The sequence below is a fragment of the Canis aureus genome, chromosome 4 (genome assembly GCF_053574225.1).
Source record: "Canis aureus isolate CA01 chromosome 4, VMU_Caureus_v.1.0, whole genome shotgun sequence".
Lineage (NCBI taxonomy): Eukaryota > Metazoa > Chordata > Mammalia > Carnivora > Canidae > Canis > Canis aureus.
The window spans coordinates 61,921,387-61,947,340 of record NC_135614.1 but is presented as its reverse complement, the minus strand read 5'-3'; the positions used below and the strand labels follow the sequence as shown (position 1 = coordinate 61,947,340).

At 43.9% G+C, this 25,954-nt stretch overlaps 1 long non-coding RNA gene across 1 annotated transcript; it reads right to left on the bottom strand.

Moving 5' to 3' along the window:
- Positions 1-9,927: 9,927 nt before the first annotated feature.
- LOC144312848 (uncharacterized) lies at positions 9,928-25,829 on the bottom strand. Its single transcript, XR_013378479.1, has 3 exons — positions 25,451-25,829; positions 13,718-13,817; positions 9,928-13,028 (listed from the first exon to the last, which is right to left on the bottom strand). It is a non-coding gene; the product is annotated as an uncharacterized LOC144312848 (long non-coding RNA).
- Positions 25,830-25,954: the final 125 nt, after the last annotated feature.

The window sequence follows — 25,954 nt, the reverse complement described above, 5'->3', positions numbered from 1 at the left end:
AATATGTACATTAGACTTAGGTGTTCAAATGTTATGGATAGGGATCATGGAAAACTTGGAGTGGGATGACCTGGAGAAGGAAGTGCCTGGTGCTTGCACCAAGCTGTGGTTGTGGAAATAAAGGAGAAAGAGCAAAATCAAGAACTTGACAGGAGTGGGATGTGCGGGCAGAGGGTATGGGGAACAGGAGGTGGTCATTAGCAGAACTATGACAACATGGGCATGGAGGGGACGAATGAGAGCTCCAAGGTTAGGAGCTCTGGAAATGACTGAAGTTGGGGAAATTGAGAAGAAATAGAACAAGGCAGCCAAGCAATCATTATGCACCCATACTGTATCCCTTAGAGTACTTAGCCCACTACCTGGGACATAATAAGTGTTCAATAAATGTTGGCAAGATGAATGAATGAGTGATTGACCAAAGCGGTGATGGAGGATATGCAGAAGGCTTGGCAAAAGAATATAGAATAGGAAAATTGGGACAAGATGAAAACTGTCTTCCAGATCAAGATTCCACAAATGCTAAATCCTAAAAATAAAATTTAAAAAGACACCATAACATCGTTTGATTTTTTTTTTGTTTGATACTTATTAATTTGTTTTTGACTTGAAACCAATACTGTTTTCAGAAGAACAATTTCTTGGATGTATCTATACTTTTTATGACGGACTTTAAAAACATTATGTCATATATGTTCATTGCAGAAAAATCAGAAAAGGTAAGTAAACAAAAGAAAAGGAAAAAAAATAAAGCATATTATATCACCACCCAGAGATAACTCATGCAAATTTTACAAAAATGGGCTGGTACTATATATATTGCTTTGTAATTTTCACTCAACGATATGTTCTGAAGATGTATTTATTTATTTGAGAGACGGGGGCGGGGAAGGGCAGAGGGAGAGAGCAAGAAATTCAAGCACACTCCACACTGAGCATGAGCACAATTCAAGGCTTGATCTCACCACCCTGAGATTTTGACATGAGTAGAAATCAAGAGTCAGATGCTTAATTGACTGTGCCACCCAATAATGTGTTCTAAGTATCTATGCATGTCAATAAATATGCTTCCATGAGGTCATTATTAACAACTGCAAAACATTCCATTATATGGGCATATTACAATATACTCAACCAATTCTCTACAAATGCACCAGTAAGCTGGTTTTTTACAACTTTGCTTTCATTCTAAATAGTCCATGTTCTCAATTAGCTCCCCAGGCTTCATATCTGGGGGTTGAATTACTGAGTCATTTTTAATTGTCTTTGATGTGCATTTCCAAATTGCCTTCTGGTAATTGTGAATGAGATTTTGTAACTTTTGGGAACTCTTTACTTTAAATTTCACATTTCCACATATTCACACCTTCCCTGTTTTTCGCAGCAACCCCATGGGCAGGACTCAGGTGAAAAGCATTCCAAAGCGGGTATAAGCCATTCTCAAGGTTACACAGCACTCCCACTGGGCTCCTATGAGGGCACTTTGCACGTCACATGTCAATGAAAAATATCAGTACCCTGATCCGTAATTTTCTCCTCAACAGCAAAATACACGAGCTCAAGTTTCTAATGAGGGTGTTTCAAAATTAAACAATACTTTGACATTGAATTCTCTTTCCTTATAAAAAGGCTTCCTGATACCTTGCCAAATAACTAACTTTGCTCTTGAGTAAGTCCCTTTGTTAAAAATGGTTGCTTATAACTGGCGCCTGGCTGCTAGTAATGTTTATGGTATCTGAATGCTCTTGTTTGCCTTTAAGCAGTAAAAGGGTCAGAGAAATACAGAGCTCCAAAGATCATTTCAGCGGCACTCTCACCAGGAGAGATAAGGAAGCCTGTCTGTGTCTAACTGGGCAGTGACTTGCCCAAGGTCACCCAGTCAGTGAGTAGCACAGACAGGATCAGAGGAAGAAGTCTCTTGACCACCAGCCAAAGCTCTGGTTAACATCACAGAACCTTAACTTAAAATCATGGAGTCAATCCACATAATTTTGCATTTGGAGAAATTGAGGCCCAGAAAAAGGAAGTAACTCTACTCAGTGCTGCACAGGTAATGAACAGAAGAGCTTGGGTGAAGGCCCAGGTGTCCTGACTCCCAGTTGTGAGTACTCTACTCCACTAGAATCCATGCCCCAAAGCCAGGACCAGCGTAGGTTGAATAAAGCATTCACCTCCAGTGCAAATTTTAAGGAGGTATTAAGATAAATAACATTTATATTTTTAAACAAAAATTAATACAAAATATGCATAAAGAACAAAATATCCAAACTTTAAGTAAAGACAGAATCTGACCCTACATTTACATGATTCACTTCATTTGCTTCTTCCTCACTTTGGCCCTGTGGTAGCCTGTCTTTTATTTAAATATTTGATATTTTGCTCATCATGGATACTTTTGCATGAATTTTTGTGCCTGAGGAAAGTGCCACACTCACCTCACCCAAGTCCTAGTGCTCTAGGGAGACCTCCAGAGTCTGAGCCTGAGGAGGCAGCATAGGTGAGGCTCCAAGGATGACACAGATCGCAAAGGAGCAAAGAACAAAAGGCCTATGACTAATGGGACCAATCACCTGCACAGAAGAGCCCTCCAGCTGGGTCCTGGGGCCATGGCAACCAAAGAAATTGTTTATGGACCTAAAGCTGTTAATAACTCAAGTTCTCATGACACTAACTTGAGGTATTCAAAGATTAATCATTTAGTATTCTGTATAAAGTTTGGTATTTAGCTTCATAAAATCAGATGGTTAAGCACTGGGTGTGAGGAACTGGTTTGTCAACTAATATGAAAGAAATCTGGGCATTTTAATTGACCACAAGCTTAACATGACCCTATGATGGGAGGTGACTGTCAGAAACGCAAATGGAGGAATCTTGTGCTGTATTCATGGGCTCATGGTGTGTGGGATTTGTGAGTCTAATTCCTTGGGAAGTCAGAGACAAGAGAACATATTCTGGCCTCTCTGTAAGGAAGTCTCAAAGGTTTCTATTGGAGTCTGGAAGCGTCATTGTTATGCCTTGAATCGTGCCCCTCTCCCCAAAGAAGTTAAAGTCTTAACCCCCAATGAATGTGACTTTATTTGGAAACAAGGTCTTTGCTGATGATCAAGTTAAGGTGAGATTATTAGAGTGAGCCCTAATCCAATATGACTGGTGTCCTTATCATGAGAGGAACTTTGGGCAGAGGGACAGACACACAAACAGAAAAAAGCCATGTGAAGATGAAGGCAGAGATGTGGGTGAAGCATCTGTAAGCCAAGGACCAACAAATGTTGCCAGAAAACCACCAGAGCCAGGAGAGGGGTATACAACAGATTCTCTCTCATGCCCTCAGAAGGAATTAACCCTGCTGACACTTTATTTTTTATTTTATTCTATTTTATTTATGAGAGAGAGAGAGAGAGAGAGAGGCAGAGACACAGGCAGAGAGAGAAGCAGGCTCCACACAGGGAGCCCGATGTGGGACTCAATCCTGGGACTCCAGGATCACGCCCTGAGCCGAAGGCAGGTGCCAAACTGCCGAGCCACCCAGGGATCCCCCCCTGCTGACACTTTAATTTTTAGACCTTCAGACTCCAGATCTGTAAGACAATACATTTTTGTTATTTTAAGCCACCCAGTTTATGGCAACCCTAGGAAATTAATATAGTACTCCGGGGAGCAATTGGCCCAGGAACACTTTTGTGCCTGAGAGTAGCAGGAAAAAACCCATCCATTTAGATTCCAATAGACAAAGCCAATCTCATGCCTATCACAGGGCCTGGCACATGAGAGACGTGGAATGCCTAGTCATTAAGAAAGAAGTGAATTTCAAAGTGATCCGCTATTGCTAGAGATAAAAAGAAGGGATTGAGACACCAGACTATCTTCCTTCAACTTCTCACTCATACTAAGCATGAACTGTTTAAAACCTCTTTCTATTTTCAGGGAATGAATCATAGGATATTAGGCAAACAGCATTAGAAGGATTATCAGATTCAACCCTGTACTCTAAACATGAGGAAAATAGGATTCAAAGAATTAGGGGACTAGTTCTTTCCATATGCATGTCTCCCTCTCATTCAAGGGAACTGTTTTCCCCATCAAACATTAACATATCCCCTAGTTCTTTGCTGTCATTTACAGTTTAAAATTAAATGAGAAATTATTGGGGCACCTGGGTGGCCAGTCAGTTAAGCCTCTGAATCTTGATTTTGGCTCAGGTCATGATCTCAGGGTCATGAGATTGAATCTTTATTAAGATCCTCTCTCGCCCTCGGCCCCTCCCCACCCTCAAAAAAATAAAAATAAAATTTAAAAAATGAGAAATTACTTAAGCCAATAGAAAGTCAGGAAAATGATGATTCCTACTGGTGGTTCTCTTGAAGAAATAGCAATATCTGGCATTTATGGAGAATTTATTTTGTGCCAGGCCCCTGCATAAGGTACTTCTTTAAGGCTCACAGCAATGCTACTAAGTAGTTTTTTTTTTTTTTTTTTAATTATCTATTCATGAGAGACACACACAGAGAGAGGCAGAGACACAGGCAGAGGGAGGAACAGGCTCCCCATGGGGAGCCCGATGTGGAACTTAATCCCAGGGTCCTGGGATCATACCCTGAGCTGAAGGCAAATGCTCAACCACTGAGCCACCCAGTGCCCCACTAGGTGGATTTTTATCCCTGACTAAAAGCTAAGTAAAACAGGTGCAGTGAAGAAAAGCAACACCTGCCTAAGTGGTAGAGTTAAACTCAGATTTCACATGGATTCTGAAGTCCATGTTCTTAACCCACTCTGCCATGCTGAAACTGGACAAGCTTGAGAGGAAGCGGTAGGGAGAGGTCTGGGCTGGGACCAGGGAATTTCGATGCCACCTGCACCCAGCCACCAATCTGCTTGGAAACTTAAGCAAATTTCTTCACTCCTCATTCAGCTCTTTATTTCCTCATCTGTAAATTGAAGTCGCTGCCCTAAATCCTGGATGTTGAAGTCTTTCCATAGTGAGCCTAGCTTTATTCATTCATTCTACAAATATTTATCAGGTATGTGTTAGGTGCCAGGTACCATTCTTGACATTGAGAATGTAACAATAGTCAATATCAACAAAGTCTCTGCATTCATGAAGCTTGTATTTTAGGGATGGGAAGAAGGTGAGGAATACAAAATAAGCAGGGTAAAATTTCCAGAAAAAGGTAAGCCCCCAAAAGAAAACTAAGTAGGGTAAGAGGTTGAGAATGACAGGTGCAGAACAGTGGCTGTTTTATGTGAGGTAGTCAGTGAAGGCACTCTGAGGAGGAGACCCCTGAGTAAAGAATGGGATCATAGGAAAGAGGCATAAGAAACGAACATACACAGGCTACTTGGAACTAAAGGTACTAATGCTGCAAGAGTGTCCACTGCTGGGAAATGACTGTTGAAAATGTCTCAAATTTAAATCAGATGTATATGGATGCTTTGTTTAAGCCTGTCCCCATTTTTGTCAGTAAATCTTTCATCATAAGTCCAATTTCATGATGGAATATTAGAGTAATTTAGTAGCCTCAAAATTAAATAATTTGCTCAGGTCCAATTGTTAATACCAATTGTTCTAATTTTAGCTGAGTGATCCTGGTCAGAGTGGGTAGGATGCAGGAAAGAGTAGCAGTAGGTGAGTGTAGGTTATTCCTGGTGTGGTGGCTGATTAGGTTAAAAGAGGTCTTTACTGAAAGATCTCTGATGATCTGGAGTCATTCAGATTGTATTTGACCCAAGTTTACATGTTAAAAGCTTTAAGAAGAAATGGTTTTTCAGTCTTTGGATTCCACCTCTCATAAAGCTCTGGCGTCTGTTCATTTCTTTCCATGTCCAACACTGTTGCTCGGGTTCAGGACAACACCATCTTTCATCTCTGTCTCCTTTCTTATTCCCTCCGAACTTATTATCTTCCCTGCAACCAGGACAATATTTGTGAGGTGAAAATTGTATCATGTCACTGTTCTTCTAAAAACTAACCAATAGTGGTGGTTATACAACTCATGATGGTGGGGGCTACACAACTGTACATGTTCGTCAAAATCCATAGAACCAGGGGCACCTGGGTGGCCCAGTGGTTGAGCATATGCCTCTGGTTCAGGTTGTGATCCCTGGGTCTTAGGATTGAGTCCTGCATTGGGTTCCCCACAGGGAGTCTGTTTCTCCCTCTGCCTATGTCTCTGCCTCTCTTTGTGTGTGTCTCATGAATAAATAAATAAAATCTTTTTTTAAAAAATCCATAGAACTACATACTGAAAGACAGTAAAGTTTTTGTAAACCATACTTCCATAAGCCGAACTTAAAAATTCTCCAATAGGCATCGCTTTTTGAAGTAAAAAATCTAACCTTTCACGGGGCAGTAGTATCATGCAGTGGTTAGATATTCCTTTGCAGTCTCAATTCAAAGCCCAGACTCATCACATCACTTATTAACTGGGTAACCTTGACCAAGTCACCTACACTCTTTGTACTCATTCTCCTTATTTGTCAAAATGAGATAATAATAGTACTTCTTAACTCGTCATGAGAATTAAATGAGTTAATTCCTATAAAGCACTTAGATTCTTATAAAGCAGATCCTGTTATGTAAGTGCTCATTAAATGTACAGTATTACTAACAAGCCTTATAATACCCTTCATGATTAGGCCATGTGTTAGTTTGCTAGAGTTGCCATAACAAACTATCACAAACTGGGTGGCTTAAGCAACAGAATTTTGTCTCCTGGTTCTAGAGGTTAGAAGTCTGAGACCAAGGTGCTGGCAGGGTTCGTTCCTTTTGAGGACTGTGAGGGAGAATCTGTTCCTCTCTCATAGCTTCTGGTAGTTTGCTGGCCAAATTTTGGGATTCCTTGGCTTATAGATGCTCCACCTCAATCTCTGCCTTCATCTTCACATGGCCTTTTCCCTGTGCATATATCTGCCACCAAATTTCTCCCTTTTTATAAGGACACAAATCATATTCTAGGGGCCTGTCTCACTCTAATGTGACCTCATCTAACTTAACTAGTCATATCTGTAACAATTCTATTTCCAAGTAAGGTCACATTTTGAGATGTTAGCAGTTAGAACTTAAACATAATTTTCAACATAACATGATCTATAATAGACCCTGACATGTTTTCATATCATCTCTGTCCATAATATCTCTCCCAGAGATCTCCCACATGCACCAGTTTGTTTAATAAACTCCAACATATCCCTCAGTTAGATATTCCTTGTTTGGGAAGATCCTCCCTCATATTTTTCCAACTCACCCATTCAGTATAAGGGCCTTTCTCATGTTCTCCCATGGGCCCTGTGCTTCCATGCTCATAGCCTTTATCACTTTGCACTTTACCTGCCTGTTTACCAACCCAACTCCCTGAAATACCTCAAGTCCCTCATGGACAAGGATGACTGAATATTGAGTATTAGAACCAGGATGGATCCTAAGTAAATAGCTGTTGTATTAACGAATGCTAGTGTCTCTTATCATATCCTGGGCATCACCTATTTTATGTTTCTATGGATAGATGGAAGAAAAAAGCTGCAAAAATTAGAAAGCAAATATTTTTAAGCAACATTTCAGTTAGGATTAACATGAAGATCACACACCATGCTAGGTATTTCAAATAACAGGCATTTAATACAGGGAATTGATTGCAGTTGTTGGATGGTTGTAAAAGCAAAAAGAGAATGCTAAGAAAATTCATATAAGAGTAACTGTGAGAAATAGTTACCACCTCTAAGATGGAAGGAACAGAAGGGGAATGGAAAGGTGAGCAGAAAGCAAGAGTTAGAGAGTGCCCTGCATGGGCCAAGGCTTAGATCTCAGATGGCGGCTGTGGCTCAAGCCTCTGCCCTGGAGAACACCCACAGCTGATACAGGGTGTGCAGAAAATTACAGAAATTGAGCTAGGATGGCCCTTTGTTGTCGGAGGGAAACATCAAGACACCCAGCAAGGAATTCTGGGCAATGCAACCTCCAGACACCCAGCCCCAGTGTCACAGGGCAGAGAAGGCAATAGGCACATAACCAGCACAAGCAAAAAACCCAATGCAAAAATGTATCGAGTTCACAAAGTTAGGAAAGATTCCTGCCAATGAGTTTTCAATCCCAGCTCTGCCTCAGGTTGACTTACCCTGGGTGAGCAGCTTCCCTCCTCTGAGCTTCTGGTTCCCCATTCATGGCAGAGAGAAGGAACTAGATGGCCTCTAAGGGCCTTTGCTAGTCTGAGTGTGGATTTGACAGAAGCACCCAGGAGCTGCTGGGTATTTCTGAATGATTTTGTCACTCAGAGGACCCTATCACAGGCTTTAGCCATCAAATAAACACGACATTTCCTTTTTTCCATTCTCCAGCTACTGTTTACATGCTCCAAAGAAGGCAGAGGAAGGAAGCCAGAGGTGCCTTTCTCCAATTGGTGACTCTCTTAGACAAACCTTTGGTATGGCAATTCCAAAACAGCCAAGAAGGGGAATGTTTCACATTCAGTTAAAGGAACAGAGAGCTGAAGTGCAGAGTGTCGGGGAGGAGAGGGAGGAGCAAGTCAAGAGGAGGCAACTGAGAAGAGCCTATGCTGTAGGTGCGCATGGGCGTAAAGTCTAACATGTGTCTGATTCACAGCAACAATATTTCCTCCAGTCCTCTTACATGGTCCTTGCTCTCTGCCTCCCATGGCCTTGTTGGGGGTCTAATCACAGTGCAGGGAGATTCAGTTCAAATCTCAGTTCAGCTGTATGCCAGCTCAGAGGGTTAAAGCAAGGCATTTATTTTGGCCTCCTGTGAGCCTTAATTTGCTCACCTGCAAGTCAGCCTGCCTCTCAAGATCATAAGGATCAAAAGAGCTATGTGTTCACAAGTACTTTCTCGAGCTGGTGCCATTTGCAAGAGTGTGGTAATTTTATAAAAATGCACCAAGCATTGAATTGCTTAAAATGTGTTAAATTTACTTAAGATGTTTGCACTTATATGTACGTTTTATACCTTGATAAGCCAACTGTTACCTTTTGAGGGTAACAATTACCCTCAAAAAAGTAGAACTACAAGAAAGAGAAGTAAAAGGTAATTTAAATTTAGTTTGATTTATGAGCTGATGATAGTATGCAGTAAGAAGCCACTACTTAGATAACAGATCCAGTAGTACAAGTAGCTATAGAAGGAAAACCAAGTACCCTCAATTTTATAGACAGAGCTAAAATCTGCAGGGACATCCCGTCTTTCAGCCTAGCTTTGCAAAAGGAAAGCATGTTTAATGTAGGAAATTTGGGAAAGCATGGAGGAGAAAATAAAGACTGACTATAATCTCGCTCTTCCCCCACACAAAATTAAATTTTCTCCCTGAATTACACATGGCTCTGGACTAAGAGGGACTGGCTGGTGAAAGTGTTCTGTATTTCTTTCCTTCTTGTCTACTTCTTAACAGACTCAGAAACTGAGAATTCTCCTATGCCAGATAGGGGTGGCAATGTAAGGACCGAGGGAAACCAGGGGGGAAGTATAACAGGTGAAACTGCTGGGATTGGCCATGTAATGCAATGATGAATAACCGCTGACCACTGGTGGGGAAAATGGGGGTCCTTAGGGAATGGTGGGAACTACGACAAACTCAAGACCTTGTGCCCCCCAGGCTCCTTCGCTTCAACTCATTCTTCCATGTCTCCAATGTGGCTGGATCACTGGTATTTTTTTCCCTTTAGTACTGTTATAGTTTTATTTTTTATCTTTGGTATCTTAATCTGTGGGGAATTAATTTTTACATCTGATATAATACAGGAGTTTAACTTAATTTCTCCCCCAAATGTTAGCCATTCATTCCAACATCACTTATTCAATATTCTGTCTTTCCTCCCCTTACTGGAAATGCAAAATTGATTTTTGTATGTTGAGGTTATATCTGCCTACTTTATGTTTGTTTGTTTGTTTCTTTTTTGTTGAGGTATAGTTGACACACACGTTGATATTTTTAAAATATTTTATTTATTAATTTATTCATGAGAGACAGAGAGAGAGAGAGGCAGAGACACAGGCAGAAGGAGAAGCAGGATCCATGCAGGGAGCCCGATGTGGGACTCGATCCCGGGTCTCCAGGATCACACCCTGGGCTGCAGGCGGTGCTAAATCGCTGCGCCACCGGGGCTGCCCACACGTTGATATTTTTAAGAGAAATTGAGCATCTGGAATTTTATAAGTCCCCAATTTTTAAACATTAGTGCCTCATTACTTTCAACTCCCTTGGCCAAGCTGAAGACCTCTATAGGCCAGATGTGGCCACCAGTTTGCAACTTCTGCTAAAGACAATGAAGGTAGGCAGGGTTCACTGGAAGTCTATGCAGGGATGTAACAGGAGCAGATTTGTAGTTCAGGAAATTCCTGAGGCAGCTGGTGTGAGGGAGAGAGAACATTCCAGATGAGGGATGATTGGTGCCCTAGCTGGGGCAGTGGAGAGGGCGGCTGAAAGAAGAGAGGGTGTGGTATTGCAAGAATTGATGCAGGGAAGGGCATGCTCATCGCATTGTTGCCAACAGCCCTGCGTACCCACTGTTCAAGTCTGAGGAAGAAACTGCCTTGTTTGGAAACAGATGACCGTGGAAGAGGAATCTCTTAGTATTAGAAATGCCTCCTTCCAAAATAGCAGAAAGACTAAATAAGCCTCAGGTTTTAGGGCTTGAAGGTAGAGTCCTAAAGGTGATGAGACGGCAGGACCTAAGCTGAGCATAGGGAAGAGGAATGAAGCTGAAACCAAGTCCTACACCCCAAAGGGACTAGAGATGCTCAATATGAAGAAAAGGCATAAGGGAAGTGGGAGCTGACTTGCTGGCTCACTGAAAGCATTTACTGAGGATCCACATATGGCTGGGTTCCAACCGGGGCTAGTTTGGGGGGACATAGGGATAAGCCAAGGCAAATGAAATCAATGTTGTCCCTGCCCTGAGAGTCTTCTGGGAAAGATGGTGATTGCATAATCTCACGAATACATGCAAAGGTGCAAAACTGAGATAAGTGTTGGAAGGAGAGGGGCACCGTATTCTGAGGGCATCTCCCCAGAGGGTGGGGACCTACACTTCCAGAGGAAATGATGATTCAGCTGAGGGATGAGTAAGCAGTAAAGATGTAAACAGGGGGAAGGAAAGGCTTTTAGGCACCGGGAACAGCATGTGCAAATACCTGACTCATAGGAAGGTCTGAGGAGGCTGGTGTGGCTAGAGCAGGGCGTAGGGGCTGTCTTCAAAGACTGTCAGGTGAAGGGAGAAGGAAGTTCATTCTGTGTGGTCTGCAAATGCATCGTTCAGGGATGTTGTAATGTGCTTTTTAGTAGAGACTGATGGAGGTGTTTGGAGTTTGTTGTTTGCATTTAGTCCACTAAAATAAAAAGCTACCGTTTATTCATATTTCATGTGTCTCCACTTCTATTCTACATAATTGTCTCATGGATCCACGAATAGCCTCAGTAAGCACGTGGTCCCCTTATCGCTGCTGTGTAACAAGCATCCCCTAAACCTTTGTGGCTTAAAAAACATCAATGTACGATTACCTCTTTTGACTGTGGAAGGGGCTCAGCTAGGTAGGTTTTGCTTGGAGCTTCTCATGCATCTGCAGTCCCAGGGGCCTGAGGCTGGAGTCATCCAAAGGCTGAGGCTACACTGGAATAGTTGGAAGAGGGGGAGAAGCATCTCTCCCCTCGCAGCCTCTCCACCTCCCAGCCTGCTTGAGCTGCCTCTCTGCATGGCCGTCTTTGGCTCATGTATTCAGTGGAGTTCTTCTTCCAGAGCAGGTAACTCAGGAGACACGGGCAGAAGTTGCCAGTCCTTACAAAGACTTGCTCTGGAATTGCCACAGGGTCACGTCGACTGTAGTCGCCGGTCGCGGTAGTCACAAGTCAGACCAGATCCAAGAGGATGAAAGATAAACGCCACCTTTTGATGGGGCAATGGCACACACAGGAGGGAAGGAGGCGAGGATGGCCATGGTGGAGGGAAGCCATCCCAGTAATGACAATCACGGTCCCCATTTTACAGATGGAGACATCCAGGTGAAGAGAGAAACTTGCCCAGGATCACAAGACCACCAGCAAGTGGCAGAAGCAGGGTACAGACCCAGGTCAGCCTGACTCCAGAACATTCTGCATTTAATTAACCACTGGGCTGTCCCTTCAGTGTGGCAGGATGGGGCAATGGGAAGAGTCCTGGATTCCGCTGCCAGCACTGCCTCCGACTGGTTGTGTGACGTTGGGTGAGCCCCTGCCCGCCTGTGGGCCTTGGGCCCCTCCTCGGTGTAGGACTCTGGGGATCTGAGGGCCTGGGCGAGCAGGTGGGCCGCCACCGGCCCTCCCTTCCCTCAGCGCATCGGTATGTCAGCTGGGCGCCTCTGCCCTACGTCCCTCTCCTTCCCTCTCAGCAACCCTCCGGGCTGCTGTGTTTACCCGGCTCTCCCCCACTTTCCTGTAATCAGAACCAGGAAGCAAGGCCTTAGGTCTCTCCCCTCCCGGCCTCCCCGACGCGGCCGGTTCCACTCTCTGCACTGGGAACCTCAGAGGCGGAGGCCAACATCTTTGTTATGCCAGACGGGGCACATCACACGCTGCTGCACTTGGCAAATAAGTGCCGCGTCCATCAGGAGAGCACGTCCAACAGGAGCTCGGAGAAGCGGATCCGTGCTCTTGCTCGGTGCCAACTGCCCGACTGGCCGCCAGGCCGCCAACCCGCCCCACCGAGGCCGGGATCTCAGCGGGTCAGGGAACCCACAGTGCCGTCCGTCCGTGGCGGGCGATCAAAACGGATTTGTTGGTTGCACCAGCTTTTTTTTTTTTTTTTTAAACCCTGCCTTTCAATTCATTGTTTCCATTTTAGGATCCAGTTTATCCTCAAAAATATTTCGGTTCACTTTTCCTCTTTTGTCTATTCTAATTCCTTGATAATGCTTTTCTCTCCCTATTGGTTTTTTGTGAGTCTAATATTCCGGGCCACCCTCCCACCCCCACCCCCCAGGAACATTCTCTTTCAACTTAAGCCTTTGAAATTTCAGCTCACCCCAGGTCTTCTCGTCTTCTTTTCAGTTTCAGCTAAAATGTAAGAATGAAAAGCTGTAAGGGAACTGAGAATCAGAACCCCTGGCCTCTGACTCATGCCTCCCCCCCTATTTTATTTCTCAGTTTCCCTCCTCACTGTGGATCTCAGTTTCCCCATGGGACCGTGAAAGAGTTGGACTATCAGTGGGTATCTTTTTAGCAAAGGAAGACCTGTACAAACCTAATTTTACGCAGAAGCAGGAGACAGAAGGGAGTTAGGAGTGCGGCAGCCAGAGCCAGGGCCTCCCACCAGGCTCCTTGCTGTCTGAGGCTGCATTGAGGAACCCCTCGGCTCCACCGAGCTGGGCAAACCAGAGGGGCACCCTGATTCTGAGGCAGAATGATGCCTCGCCCTGCTAAGCCCCTGGACTGTCTAAAAGGGCCACATGAGCAGACACAGTCAGAGATGTGCACACACGTACACTCTAAAGAGAACCCAAGCCCCAGAAACAGCTGTGGCAAGCTCAGGCTTTTCTCATAGGGCTTCCTCATTTGTTCAAGTTTTTGCCATTTCTATTTTCATTTCTGGTTTCTTCTCACATCCTTTCCCTTCCCCCTCCAAAGAAGTTACTAAAAATTCTAACAATGTCTACTTTTATATCCTGGCTGCTATCTGTTGCATGTTCTCTCCCCACCTTCACCCCTGGCCTCCATAGACAAGACTTATTATTAAGTTCACTCACGTTTGGTTAAATTGTATTTCAGCTTCTTCACCAGAAAAGGGTAGTCATGAGGAAGAACTCTGTGGCCATAACAGTATATTCTAGAAATCTGAGAGCAACACTTTAAAAAAAAAAAAAAAAAGTATTATTAAATTACACTTTTTTTTTTTTTTTTTTTTTATTTATGATAGTCACAGAGAGAGAGAGAGAGAGGGGCAGAGACACAGGCAGAGGGAGAAGCAGGCTCCATGCACCGGGAGCCCGATGTGGGATTCGATCCCGGGTCTCCAGGATCGCGCCCTGGGCCAAAGGCAGGCGCCAAACCGCTGCGCCACCCAGGGATCCCTAAATTACACTTTCTAATAGGACTCATCTCGGGGTGGAGGGATGAGTAACATAGACAAAGGGGATTAAAGTGTACACTTACCATGATGAGCACTGAGAATTGTATAGAATTGTTGAATCACTAGATAGTACACCTGAAACTAATGTATGTTAATTACACTTAAAAAAAATCATACTCATAGTGAAAAATCAAACAGAACAGATGAGTGAAAGACGAAAGTAAAAGCCTACTGTCCTGTCCTCCCCACCAGCCCCATCTCCCTGTCACTAGTCCCCTATAGTAAACCTGCTAACTTTCTGAAAGTCTTTCCAGAGTATATTTGTGAAAATAAAAACGTATGCTATTTATACAGAAAGGTGATATACATACTATTTTTGTTTCAACCCTTTTCGTTTAGTATCTTAGAGACCTTTTAGAGATCTTTATCACACATATCTATCTCATTCTTTTGAACTGCAGGATAAAATCCATTGTACAGCCATACGCACTTTTTAAAAAATTTACACATCTCCCTATTGATACATATTTGTGTTGTTAAGTAGATGGCACATACTGTGGTTTATCAAATGAGGATATGTTATGCTGTTGTACAATGAGCCCTTATACTTTAAAATGTATTTTGGATATTGCTTCATACCAGCTGGTACAAAACTTCCTCTTTTTTAAAAATAATGGATTCTAGTTTTTAGAGCACTGCTAGCCTCACAGCAAAGTTGAGAAGAAGGTGCAGAGATTTCCTTTACACCCCCTGCCCTAAGCATATATATACCAGAGAGGTACATTTGTAGTAGTTGATGAACCTACATTGACAGATCATAATCATTCAAAGTCCATGGTTTACATTAGGCTTCACTCTTGGGGTTGCACAATCTAAAGATTTCGGCAAATGTACAATGACATATATCCACTATCATAGTATCATGCGGAGTAGTTTTCACTGCCCTAAAAATCCACTGAGCTTTGCCTCTTCATTCCTCCCTTCCCACTAACCTCTGATAATCTCTGGTGTCTTCATTCTGTCCCTAATTTTGGCTTTTCCTGGGTATCATATAGTTGGAGCCAAACAGTATGTGTAGCCTTTTCAGATTGGCTTTTTCCACTTAGTAATACACTTTTATGTTTCTTTCATATCTTTTCTTTTTAAAAATATTTTATTTATTATTAATTATATATATATATATAGAGAGAGAGAGAGAGAGAGAGAAAGAGAAAGAGAGAGAGAGAGAGAGAGGCAGAGACACAGGCAGAGGGAGAAGCAGGCTCCATGGAGGGAACCTGATGTGGGACTTGATCCCGGGTCTCCAGGATCACGCCCTGGGCTGAAGGTGGCGCTAAATCACTGAGCCACCCAGGCTGCCCTCTTTCATATCTTTTCATAGCTTAATAGCTCATTTCCTTTTAGTGCAGAGTAAGATTCCATTGTCTGAATGTACAAGTTTATCCACTGGAGGACCCCTTGGTTGCTTCCAGAATATGAATAAATTGGCAATTATGAATAAACCTGCTACATATCTGCATTTGCATAATAATCCATGTATGTCAATACATTAATTTATGTAGCCTTATTTCCAGCTTTTATTTTCTTACTGCACTAAACAATATTATGTTAAACAGATTTTTGGGTTTTTTTATTATGCTAAACTGCAGTGACTATCCTTTTCATATATGTTGTACAGATCTGTGTGCTTAGGACAATACCTGTGTAACTGTGTAAAATGTGACGACAGCATATTCCTGAGTTCTGTTCGGACCCTGTTTTTTGTTTTTTGTTTCTAAGACCTTATTTATTTATTCATGAAAGACACACAGAGAGGCAGAGACACAGGCAGAGGGAGAAGCAGGCTCCATGCAGGGAGCCCAATGCGGGACTTGACCCAGGACCCTGGGATCACAACCTGAGCCAAAGGCAGACGCTCAACCACTGAGCCACCAGGCACCCCCTCAACCCTGGGTTTTTGTAAAGCATTAAATTTTGCCAGTGTGGTAGATCAGAAATGGTTTCTTCTTGTTTCTGGACTTTGCATGTAGATCCACTCACTTCCTCTCAGGCTCTGTGGCCCAGATGACCACCCCATATGTTCCCACAGCTTGTCACATGTCCCTCCCCCTGTGGCAGCCTGAACTCTCCTCTTGCTGAGCTCTGTCCTGTATTTTCTGACAGCAATAAACACTATCCCTATAGGAAAGCAGCCCTTTCCTGGCAACCAGCCCCACAGTCACACACACATTTGTGCATTTGATTCACCACTGGTCTGGGGGCAGAGAGGAGAAGAGTCCAAACTGCTTTACAAATGAGGAAGCAAAGACCTGGCACCAAGCAAAGAGCCATAGGGGCAGCACCATGTCACTCCCTTGCTGCCTTGGTTTCTTTCCTAATCCACCCCTCTGGCAAGGGCTGCTGGGCACGCTTCTGTGAAATAGTCTCCTTTATCCCATGGTGGGCTTTTTCCTGGACTGTGGCTTTCCGTGGCCTGTCCCACCCCCTTCCATGATTTCCTGTAAACCTCAACTCCTTATCCCGGCATTTTGAGACTTCCAAAATACATAGCCCACATCTCACCTTATAGCTACCCTACTCACGGGCCACGTGGCATAACTCTTCAGGAATAATTGCTGTTTCTCAAGCACAGTTCAAAGTTTCCCACATCTACATCCATTCACATGTTTCTTCTCCATATGACCTGACTACCACCTGACTACCAAAGTCACGTCTATCCTCCACTCCCACCTTATGGCCACCAACCGAATGAAACTCTGATTTATCTTCATCGTCTGTCACAAACTAACAAGACCAGGCTTCTGTCCATGCAGATCTATTTTAAACCTCTTTTATAGCCTTTATCACACACCCTGTCATATCATTATCCTCCTTATCTTCACCATGTTCCAGTAAATCCTTGAGAAGCAGCACCGTGTTTAAGTGCTAACTCTGCCCCCCTAGGGCTTTCAGCAGGATCTGCCAGTAGTAACTAAGATACCTAAAACTCCCACACATATGGTTGTAACATAACACAACTGAAATAAGTTTATACAACCTGGTATAGAATTTGCTTTTCTACCTTAGTGATAAAATACGGTGCAAGCTCCGGAGTCTACACATTTAGATCTACTTGATTCTCTTTAATGATTACCCATCATGATTATGTGTTTCTTCTGGTCTACTTAATCATTTCCCCTTTCTGAACAATTGGTTTTGTTTTATTCTCCTTTACAAACAAAATTGAAACTAGACGTTCAGGTAAAACATCCGACATTCAAGGAACACATTTCAAGCAAGGGAATTGCTAGATGAAAGGATATATACTTTTTACATTTTAGTAAATTCTACCAAATTACTCTCCAAACAGCTCTGTTAAATTAGTTCTTCTTTTTAAGAATCACCTTACTCTCTTGGCTAAAGACTCCTTGTTATCTGCTGCTCGCCTGCTCTTTTGGAAGTTTTCCCTAGGCCTCCTCCTCAGTGTTTACATGGGGAGACAGAGTACCGAGCTAGTTTCCCTAGCTCTGTCGCAGTATTTACTCCATTACATAGAAGTGAAGTTCATGTACCAACCTCCCTTCCCAGCATGTGAGTTTCTTAAAGGCAAGGCCTTTGTTCACTTGTTCACTTTGTAATGTCCTTCTGCTACTTTAAGAATGTCTAGGTAAATGTGTGTGTGCATGTGTGTGTGCACATGCACACGTGTCGTGAGCACCTGCCTTCTGGTCCCTGTGTTGGAGGGTTGGGGACATGAAGATGAATAAAGTAATATTAGAGAACAAAATGAGGAGTAATAATAATATGGGCTAAGTGCTAGCGTGTGGGGTGACACAAAAGCAATAGAAGAAGCCTCTAATCCAGTCTCATAGTCAGCAAGTCCTGCTGAAGGAAGCTGAACAAGCATGAGTGTGTGCATGTGTGTGTATGTATGCATGTGCACGTGCATATGTGTGTGTATTGGGCGTAGGGACTGGTACAGGAAGAGGGGAGAAGGCAAAGGGGTGGAATGGAAGAGCACTAGGAGTGGAGGAAGGGATGTGGGAAAAACCCAACGGCTCATGGCCAGTGACTTCCAACTTTTGACATCCTCTCTTCTCTTTTTAGAAATTGTGACCAGGATGCTTGGCCCCAAATCTTGGTCACTTGGCCTTTTTCCCGTAAGCATTGGAAACTGCTGCCTCCTGACCCGAACAGTCTGGTAAAAGTCAGTGGCAAGGCTCTGACAACCAGGGCGCCTCCGCCTCTCCAGCTTGGGCATGCAGTCCTTGCACTGGCTGGGCTTCTGCATCTGAGTCCTGCGATCGTGGATCAGGGTCAGTCTTCCAATCAGACAGGACTAGGTTTGAAGCCCTTCAAACCGTTTACCTCTCATGTTAGCTGAGGTGGGCTGTGATTTCTTTAAACCTCCATTTTCTCATCTGTAAAATGGGGATAAATGTGTCTGTCTCATAATGTTACACAGAAATGAGAAAAGAGGAGAGGATATGTATAAGGTGCTACGTCCAGCTCCTATAATTAATACACACACGGTTAATAAGAACTGTGCCTGCTGTCTCTCAGACCCCTTGACAACCACTTGGCTTGGATGCTGTCCATCGATTCAGCCTTCGTATTTGACAGATTGAAGACCAGACTGAGACCCAGGGAGGGACAGTCACACAGAGGTGTGAGGGCCAAGACAGGGGTCCTCTTCCTCTGGACCCTGGACTTGTTTCGCTGCCCCCACAGTGCTTAGCCCAGCTGGGGTATCCGGATATCCTCTCATTGGTGCAGTGAGATCTTTCCCTCTGTGCCACCCAGCACAAGGCACTGCTTTGGAGAGATAAGCCCTTCCTCCTCTCCTGAACGGATCAAAGGCAATTTTCTTCCTCTGCCCTTCTTTCCTGGCCACAGCCGGCTTTATTTTCTCTCTTTATTCTCCCTTCAGCCCTGCTTCATGTCCTCCTCTGCTCCAGCTGACATTGCTTGATCCCCACATTCATTTTACTTCTTGCCTACAGGACCCACCACACATTCTCAGGCATTTTCTTTCCTGAGGCTCAAACACTGGAAGGTCTGCACTTAGTCCTTCAGCCCAAGAGGCTGCATATACAATCTCACCGTGGTCGGTTTCCTGAGTGCCATAGCTAACAGAACTTTCCACAGCTTCTCTGAATTTGATACCAATAGTGAATTTACTGCTTACTCTGTGCTAAGCTAGTTCTAGCCACTTTGCAGATATGAACTCATTTATTTCTCCTAACAACTCATGGGACTGTGAGATACTATTACCAACAATCCCAATATACAGATGAGGAGTTTGAGACACAAGATTAAGTCATTGTTCAGGGTTATACAGCTAAGAATCAGAGTAACCAGGCCTTCAAACAAAGCAGTTGGCACCAGAGTCACTCCAGAGCTCCTCTGAGGATCAAGCTGTGCCGGGGTCATTGCTTAAAGCCGCATACCGATTTTGCCTCTCCCCTCCGTGGCTTATTTCTCTCCCTTTCTTCATCACACTTGCACAAAAACCCTCATCCTTACAGCAGATGCTAGGAAATCCAACCTAAGACACTTCCCAAAAATCCATACCAAAGGCTGTACTACTCTCAGTAGTATGATGTATACGAAAGATTCTGTTTCCCTGTTAGATAAATTTATTTTTTCATTTGAAAGATTGCCCTCGGAGAAATGAATACAATGTCCTGAAATTGGAGGTATGTTGGAAAATCCAGGAGATGATGATGAAGATAAACACTTTTTTGGAAACTCTGTGCTAAGTTCCTTAGATGCATTATTTCATTTAACCACCAAAGGCATCTTCTGTGGGTACTGCAGTTCAGAGAACACTTTCAGTGTAATGACAACCACTGGCAGACACATCACCTCAAATTTCTTAATCTCCTAATCATGATGATATTCTAACTTCTATTTTGATGTCCAGTCAAAACCTCAAATTCCATATGGCCATATCTGAATTCATCACCACTTCCTGTCCTACAGACACTTACACTACTGCTCTCCTTGTCTAGTCCCTGCTGGGTGATGGCCCTGATTCATCTGATTCAACTCCCCAACTCTCAACCCATCCAAGTTATGCTGACCTTTCTACTGTCATGTCTCCTGGTTTTCTCCCTTCCCCTCCAAACCCAGTTTTTTGTGCATTCTTTCTATTCCCTCGACAACCATTTCAGGGATTTTTATCCTCATTTTACAAAGAATCACTCTGAGACCCAGAGGGCTTAAGCACATTGCTTGAAGCACTCAGCTGGTTTAAGGTCAGAATCACCATTGGAACCCAGACCCATCTGGTTCCAAACCCCATGCTTTTTTCTATCACAGTGGTGGGTCTCATTAGCACAAGTCTGGGGCTGAAATCCCTTTAGGTGGAATAAGAAATTATTTTATAAATACTTTAGTAACACCACATTAAAAACAGTGACTACTATTAAGAGTGATCCCCTTTTCAATTTTCTTTCGGTCTTTTAAGATAGGTGAAGAAAGCCTCATTTGGTGCTAGAAAACCATTATTATCTCCCCAGCACTTGCTAATCTTCCTTTTCAATAAAAAGAGCAAGCCCCAGGCTCAGACTTTGGCAAGCAGCAAAATCTAGCTAGAATTTATTAACATTGTTTTGTTTTCATGGTTACCTTCTATTTATGGCAGATGACACCGGTTTACCACGTGTAGCAATGGCAGCAACACAAAATTTTCTTTAAAAATAAATGTATTTGGGTTTTAGAAAGAAGTCAATGTCAATAAAGTATTCAGCAAATAATGGTAACACCTGCTAATTGGAATGGCAAGAATCACAATGGTGAACTTTGGCGTGGGGAAGGGAGCATGGCCAAGTTGTTTTGTAGAGTATTGATGGGTTTTGCCTGCCAGTGCCTCGGTGGCCTCAGAGTCAGGAACCCAATTTCTCAGTGACCCTCCACTTGCTTCCTTCCCACAACAGGCTCGTTCAGCTTAGAATAGAATAGGAGGGTCTTAGATGTCACCCAGGCCAACCTCATGTCATGGATGAATATTGAGGCTCAAAGAAAGAAGGTGACTTGACTAAGGTTATTTATAACATTATAGCTGTCCTGAGCCCAGAGCCTGGGTCTCCTGATCCCCCATCCATGTTACCTCCTCTGCCCCAACCTGCTTCCATCACACAGAAGTATTAATCATCACACACCATTCATTCCCTATCTGTAGGAAACTCCAAGCAATGCCACTCAGATTCAGCCCTATGAATTAAGCCCTATGCCCTAAGGCATCCCTTACATTGCATGTAACAACTTAACCTCTCTCTTAGAGCTCTAGGTGGGTAATAGCTAGCTACAGTTCTTGGGAAAATTAGTAAGAAGCGTCACTCAGTTTTTGCAGGGTTAATTCTCTTATGAAGTCCCAACTGAGAAGAGCTGGTAGAGATTAGCTTCTTTGGAAGTCTTCAGGCCAAGTAGCCCTTCAGAGGATCAACTGAAGTCTCTCCGGCTTTAATTTAAGCCATCTCCCCTCATTCGGTCCCCCTGAGACGTGGAGAATTTATTAGCATGTCTCTCATAAAACGCTAGCACAGCAGGAAATTAAATTCATCCGGTATAATCAGCCGTTCTGAAAGCTTTGCTGGTTGCTCTGCTTACTTTTTGGTTGCCAAGGTGACTGCAAATTGATTATTTGAGGACTTGTTCTATGATCATTCCAGGTATTGATGTTAAGTTTAGACATTGACAGACCCAAGCATGAATAGGTCTGCCCTGATGGTAAAGGAGACTCTAAACCCAAAGGAACAAGAGCTATTTAAGCTGAAAGGAAGGCTCCAGAGACCAAGGGATTCTCCCAAAACCTTGAGGACGGTCTTGGGGAAGAAAAAGGAAACTTGTTTTGAGTGGCCTCAAGGGGGCAGACTTAAAATCCCTGAGCCGGAGCTGCAAGATGTACTGCAGTTCACTCTGCATAGTCAGAAATATACAGTGGCAAGAGGATGTGGGGAGCTTGCCCTTGCTAGAGCTGAGAGTTTTGGTGGATGCCTTGTGTAAGGGGCTGACCAGACTGTGAGATATTTCACTCAAAAACCAAAAACATTCTACCCAGCTACATAACTCGATGGTGACAGTAATTTTCAGTCATTTTTCTTTCTTTTTTTTTTTTAAGATTTTATTTATTTATCCATGAGAACACAGACAGATAGAGAGTCAGAGACACAGGAAGAGGGGAAGCAGACTCCCTGTGGGGAGCCCAATGCGGGATTCAATCCCGGGACCTGGGATCATACCTCAAACAAAGGCAGACGCTCAACCACTGAGCCACCCAGGTGTCCCCATAGTCATTTTTCTTTCTAAGGCACCAAGTTTTGTTCCTGTTTTCATTCTTTTTCACCAAAATTCAAATTACAAGCAAATTACTCATTATTCACATTCAAAGGGGCCTTTCACACATAGCGCCCGATAAGATAAATGTGCATTCTACGGGTACATTTTGATTCAAAAATAAGGAAACAGTAAGAGTTATCTCTTCTGCAAGGGAGCACACTGAACATTACATTTAATCTCATTTAATGTAAACTTAATGGGGTGAAGGTATACAGAGAGAATATTAAAGACAAGACATTTAAGACCATTATTTAGAAAGAAATCTACAGATGTTTATCTGCTCAGGTCATAGAGATGGAAGGAATCTCATCTAAGCCAAGAACAGGATAAGATTTTCCTAAGCTGTCCAGCTAATGGTGTGAGGACATTCCCTGGCACCAAAGAACCTTACTCCTATTCAAACATTTGTTCAGTAAATCAAAATGTGTTTTGTTTTGTTTCTGTTTGGCAGGCAGGAAACGACAAATTAGTGTCTTAAGGGATTGAACAAAATATGTAATTAGACACTATCAATCACCATAAAAGAGCCTGCTTTTTCTTACATCAGATCAAGGTGCATTTAGACTACTAAGAACTTCCAAGTTCAGCTGAAGCATTAAGTCTCTAATGCCACGAGCCCAGCAAGCAGGGCCAATCAAAGTCCTCTGCTGGGAAATGAAGGGACTGCATTGGACATATGTAAGGCAGGGAGCAGGCCTAGATCTTTTTATCTTCCCTGCCACTTTCGACTACACGCTTCTTACTTCTGCACTTTAGTTTCTTCATTGCACCATGGAGGGAAATGAACTAAATGATCTATTGACCTCTTTCCCATTCTAACTAACTCTCTCTACTCCAATTCCTTTTTTTTAAGATTTTACTCAAGACACAGAAGGAGAGTGAGGCAGAGACACAGGCAGAGGGAGAAGCAGGCTCCATGTAGGGAGCCTGACACAGGAATCGATCCCAGGTCTCCAAGATCAGGCCCCGGGCTGAAGGTGGCGCTAAACCGCTAAGTCACCGGGCTGCCCAATTCTAAAACGAGGTCAGGAGAAGACTCTTGGTGTGAAGACATCATCTTGAAATTCCTACCAGCTTGGTGATGAAGCAGAGAGAAAGAGAGAGAGGGAGGGAGGGAGGGAGGGAGGAAGGGAGGGAGAGAGAGAGAAAAAAATGGTGAGCAGGGGCTAGGAGAAGAGAAGGAGAGATTGTCCATTTGGGAAAGGTGATGGGTAAAAGCCGGGAACCTCCTCGTTGACATAAGCCATCTTCCCTTTTTGATTTAGTGTTTGTGGGTTTTTTTAAAAGGTGTTTCCCAAAATATTCAAAGTTAAACTTTTAGATGACTCATGTGTATATCTAAATGATCAATTAGTGTTTATCCTAAAAGGGCTTTCTTTGTTCTTTTTGTTGTTGTTGTTATGGGAAGGTTAAACAATACGCTTATTTATTCCATAGCTTCGCAAACAGGAAGGAGGTTTTAAATGGCTTGGTTCCACAATTTGGGCTAGATGTATATTTAAAGAAACTGTGTTGCATAACAGACACTGCCGTTTCCTAAAATGCATCACACCAGAGCCAATTTTGGGAAACGCAAATATGGGGTGGGTATATTTTGAAAGCTATGGGTGCATAATATTTGCACCTTTATGGGAAATATTTCCTTTTTAAGGCATTTGTCTTGCAAAAACAATCTCTGGCTGGTCAAGGAAGTTAAAGGGAGCATTGCAGGTTAAATTTTGTTTCTGAGCTTTACTTGGACAGTAAACAACCAAGTTCACTTTTGTCCTTAAGTATTTGTTCTATTAGAGAAGACTGACAACACATTCTAAACTACTAAGTGATCTTTATATATTTCATTTGTAACCCATATTTGTGTGGTGCATACATGTGCAAAAGCATTTTCACATGTATTATTATATATTCCATTCTCACTCTGCCCAGTGGGAGTGACTTTATTCTCCACTTAGAGAGGGAGGAAATTAGGTTCTCTCTTTTTGACTTGCCTAAGGAAGGTGAGCTAGAAAGTGCTAGGACAGAGGATCTGGAACCTGAGTATTCCAATTCTGAGTTTTAGAGTCAAGAAGACCTGGGTTCACCTCCTGCCTCTGGCACTGCCTGGCCCCGTGCCCCCGGGCAAGCTATTTTTCTCTTTGAGCCCCATTTGTGAATAAAGCTAAAAATAGTGCTCCCCCCACCATGGGACTGTGGGAAGGATTAAATGGAATAATGCATGAAAAGCACATAGCAGAGTGTTCCCTAAATGTTAGCCATTGTTATGTTATTATGTAATCTACAAAGTATGTTTGGTTACACTGCATGAAATACTTTCAGTCTTTCAAAGAAGCTACTAATACATGTGAAATCAAATCCTGAAAATTAATTTCTTCTTAACATCAAGTCATATGCCAGATGCAAAGGATAATATTTCATGGACAAAGACCCTAGTCTGAAGGCTTGGTATGACTTTTTTTTTTTTTTTTTAAGGAGAAATTATCTTCTGTCCTGTGGTTTCAAAACTTTCTGAATGTTAACACATTCTAATGGTCTGAGCCATATGAAACAGCCACTTTTAAAGTCAGACGCCACAGAAGAGAGGCAATTTCATATGGCTCAACCCGACAAATCAACACACTACCGGGCAGATTGAAAGCATTTTTTTTTTCTAGTGGCAGCGGGATTGCTGAAGAAGATGAGGTTGAAAGGAAAATTATTCTATTTTCAACTCATTTTCATTCCCACAGATGACGAGGGAGTGCTAGCACACGCCCAAGAATTACGAATGGAAGCCCACAACCCTCTCTCCGGGTCCCCAAACCCGGGCCTGCATACCCCAGCTCCAGCTCCCAGTGAAATCCAGAGGGTGCAATCCTGTGTCTCAATGCCTGCAAATTCCCAAGGAGGGCACCCAAAGTGCTTGACAGTGAGTGTGCTAAGGAAATCGGGCCGCTGTTGAAGTCACCTCCTGTGGTCCTGCCAAATGTTTGAAAGGCAATGTGCCTCGTGTGTGTGTGTGTGTGTGTGTGTGTGTGTGTGCGCGCGCGCGCTCGTGTGTGTGTGCTGGGAAGGGGCGGGGGTGCTGTGCGCCCCAGTGAGGGGTTTGCGGTACCTGGAGGGGGTCGTCCGAGTCTGTGGCTCTCTGCCTGCCTCCACGTGAGCGCTCAGCGTCCTGTTTACCTGGTTCTGTGCTCTGGGCGCTCCTGTGTTGGCTTCCTGGCCCGGCCTCCGCTGGGCAGGGGTGACTTTGTGCGCGTGGGCTTCTGTGTGCGCGCGCACGAGTGTGCTTGGGGGGTGCGCTGGACGGGCGCGTCTCCGCAGAAGTCTGAGCCTGTCTGTCGGGGTGCGCGTGTGCCTGTCCCTGCCTGTCGCTGCTTCTTCCGAGTGCTGGGGGCCGCACAGGTAGCGGCCCCCAGGGAGCGCCAAGCCCCGGGCGCGGCGGGGGAGCTCGCCAGCCCCAGCCGCGGGCCTCGGGGGCGGCCGGGCAGCGGCGGGGCCCCGCCCGGGCCGGCCCCGCGAGCGGGCGGGAGAGCCGAGGGCCGGGCCGGGCCGGGCCGGGCCGGGCCGGGCGGGGCGGGCGGGGCGGGCGGGGCGGGGCGCTCGGGCCCTCGGGGCT